A 3,636-nucleotide genomic window follows, 5' to 3' on the forward strand; every position below is an offset into this window, starting at 1 on the left:
CCAATCTGCAGCTCAAGACAGCTCCGTTCAGTTCCTTCCTCTGCCACAGATTTCCTATGTGACCCTGGTCACATCACTTAGTCTCGTGATGTTTCTGTTCGCCTTTTGGATAATACCCCATTTTAGATCAGCAGGATCTTAACTGATGCTTCCCTGCAGTGCAATTGCTGATCTGGTGCAGACCTCTGAATTAACAGTGCTGTTATGGGGGACGCTGATATGGGAGGCATAGGCGAGAGGTCTTGAGCACTGCTGTGTCTAATAGATGCAAGGAGGATTAAAGGTGGGAACCTTCTAGCACCAAAGATGACTCAAAAAGCAACCTTGGATATGATGGACAGAGAGCGTTAGGTGTTGGACCAGAAGTTGGTAGCTGCCTAAGACCAGTAACCACAACCTGATTATAACCAGTATAGGCCAGTGATTCTCAACGACGGGCACCTCAACACCCGGCACAACCCTTTCAAGGGTGTCACGGGATGCTGGGCAATATTAACGCTGTTCGATGTGCAAAGCCCTGCAGGTGATTCACAAGATAAACCCAGAGATTTCCAAGAGGAATCCCCAGTGCCAAAACCATGCTATCCCGAGGGAGGCTTGCAAAGTCCTTTAGCATTGCTTTAGTACCAGTATTTCATAGAAGCAGGGCTGGAAGGGACCTGCGGACGTCACATCTAGGCCAAGCCCTGCCTGAGGCAGGATCAGCCCCGTGCAAACCACCCCAGACACATCCATCATCTAAACTCTTCCTAAAACTACCGTCAGCCCTGAAACAGCACGGGACATCACACCCGGACCTGCCCCAGGGAAAGCAGGGGGGCCACAGCAACCAGCATCCTGCTTGTATAAAAGGATATTAATGTATGCTCAAGAGATGCCCAGGAGACACCAAAACACAAGTGAACTAAGAGCTGGCATTTTCTAAGGAGGACTTTGAGTCTAAAGAAGGTTGAAAACTAGTGATATAAGCCGAGAACAACCCTAGGCAGTAATATATGTGCTCGGTGCTTCAAAAGCTCAAGGCAGTAATACAGAATCATAAAATCACAGACAAGGAGGATTGAAGGGAGCTCAGGAGGTCACATCTAGTGCAACCCCCTGCTCCAAGCAGGACCAGCCCCAACTCCATCATCCCAGACAAGGCTTTGTCTATATGAGTCTTAAACACCTCCAAGGATGGAGATGCCACCACCTCTCTGGGGAGCCTGTTCCAGTGCTTCACCACCCTCCTTGGGAGAAAGTTTTTCCTAATATCCAACCTCAACTTCCCTTGCTGCAACTTGAGCCCATTGCTCCTTCTGTCATCTGCCCCCACTGAGACCAGCCCAGCTCCATCCCTTTGCAACCCCTGCAGGGAGTTGAAGGCTGCGATTCAATCCCCCTCAGTCTTCTCTTCTGCAGACTCAATCAGCCCATTTCCCCCAGCCTCTCCTCACCAGTCCTGTCCCCCAGCCCACAACCATTTTCATTGCCAATTCTCCAATATGTCCACATCCTTTCTGCAGTGGGGGCCACATCTGGACACTGGACTCCTGTGATGGGCTTGCCGGCAGCCTGGCCAGAAGACCCCAGAAATCGCCGCATTCGAACGGGGAGAAGCAAGCTGCTGCGTGCCCCGGTCCCTCCCCATCGCGAGGACGCTCGGCGCACAGGCGGTGCATGGACGGTCCCAAGAGCAGGCCAAAGCCTACGGTTCAGCTTCTTGTCCCATCACCCCTGGGTCCTTTTTTGCAGAGCTGCTGCCCAGCCGGTTGGTCCCAAGCTGGCTAAACATCAAGTACAATAGATGCACTTGGAGCTTAAAAGGGGCTAATTTCCCCCAAACTGGGGAAAAAATGTGAATGATCCTGACTAAAAGGGGAAAAAAATAGATAGAAAAGTGTAAAGGAAAAAAAAACAAAACAGATCTTAAAAAGAAGGTGCTCAGTGACCGAGAAGGCAGAATTTTACAGTCAAAAAAGCAGCATAACTCTGGCCAAAAGCTCCTCCTGGTTCATTGGTAAAGTAAAAGTCATAATTAGAGATAAGGTGCAGCAAATGAAGGATAGCAATCGATACAAATGAGGAGTTATGGGTGACATAAAAAGCAACTGATGAGATGCAAACCTGGATAACTATGACTCCAAAAAGGCTTAACGTTTCTGTTCTGCATTTGGAAAGAAACGGGACGATGTTCCTCCATCACACGAGGACGACAAAGTACTTTCCGGTTCACTGATAACCAAGATGTTGAACAACATCTACTCGGGATAAAACGTCGCCGATCCACAGCCTGGACCACTTGCCTCCGCTAAAAAGCTGGTTCAGGAGCCAGCTGACCTCCTATAGCTAATGTTTAATCCATCTCAGCGCGCCGGGGAAATTGCAGGGGACCAGAGCAGTGCCAATGCTGAGTCAATGCTGCAAGCAGAGCCTGGGAGCTACAAGCCAGGTAACCAGACAGCAATCCCAGGCAGCCCTAGGAAAGCTGGGATTCAAGTGTGAAAAGAGTAAGGGAAAGCTGGAGGAAATGCTAAGACAGACGGCGATCTGCACAGCACACCTACGGGAAGACTGAGGGGTGACTTGATTGCACTGGAGACGTTTGTTCATGGGGGAAAAAAAGCCAAATATTCAAGGCCTCTGCAATCCAGCAGAAAAAGGCAAAGCAAGAACTAGTGGTGTGAAGCCAGGTTAATTCACAGCTGTATTTGTCATGGATGAGCCATTGGGACGGTAAAGCGCTGGAACAGGACCCCAGAGCGGTGCTGGCATCTCCGTCCTCTGAGGTTTTGAAGACCCCCTCGGCTGGGAGGATGCAGCTGGTCCTGCTTGGAGCAGGGGGTTGGACTAGATGTAACCTCCTGATGTCCTTTCCAGCCCAAATTTTCTATCATTTCTTGAAAAGGCTCCCAAAACAAGCAGTCAGACACGGTGCACCTTGCATCGCCGCTAGATGCTGAAATCGGTCCCTGTACAAACCCAACGGGCTGCTCTGCCCGGGAGGACCCGCAGGATGAAGTGATCGCCATGAAGAAACTAAGGGCACTCGTGTGCTTATAGGTAATATTCGGTTATAGGTCATTATAGGCAATTCTTATAGGTAATAATATTGTTTTCTCCTCGTGTCCTGTTAGGGAAACGCAATCTTTGTGTGAGGCATGTCACCAAGCACAGTGCTCTCACCCCCAGAAGCGGCGAGTGCGCAGAAGAGACAGGATGGAGCAGAGATGGGCTGGGACCCAAAGGCAGCAATCAAATGGAGCAGAAAAGCCAAAAAGCTTGCTGTCCCCAGCCGGGCTGACGCCAGGCAGCAGCCACCCCGGGCATGTGGGTGTCGGGGAGGGATTTCAGAAAGTTTTAGGAAGAGACAGGGGAGTTTTCCCCAGCACTTGGATCCTGTTAACCCACCCAGCTGTGCGGGAAGGGAAGGGGAGAGGAAAGGAGGTGCAAGGAAGCGCTTGCAGACCCCGCACGGCAGGTCCAGGTCCAACCTGCCAGCGCCGACCGCGGGCTGCCCCGTGCATCAGGCAGGGAGCCGGGCGAGGAGGCCTGGGAAGAGGGATCCATCACCCTGGGGAGACAACGTGGGGAAGCGCCGGGACAGGCGTCAGCGGCAGACGGCCGCGTCTCCGGGGTGGTGCTGCCCCCAGGGGC

The 3,636-nt window shown here is 51.8% G+C and overlaps 1 protein-coding gene across 6 annotated transcripts in view; it reads right to left on the reverse strand.

Annotated features, from left to right (window-relative positions):
- Positions 1-3,636, reverse strand: part of DYSF (dysferlin) — a 198,223-nt gene that overhangs the window by 159,346 nt on the left and 35,241 nt on the right. The window lies entirely within an intron of this gene.

The sequence above is a fragment of the Alligator sinensis genome, unplaced genomic scaffold, assembly GCF_000455745.1.
Source record: "Alligator sinensis unplaced genomic scaffold, ASM45574v1 scaffold1408_1, whole genome shotgun sequence".
Classification (NCBI taxonomy): domain Eukaryota; kingdom Metazoa; phylum Chordata; order Crocodylia; family Alligatoridae; genus Alligator; species Alligator sinensis.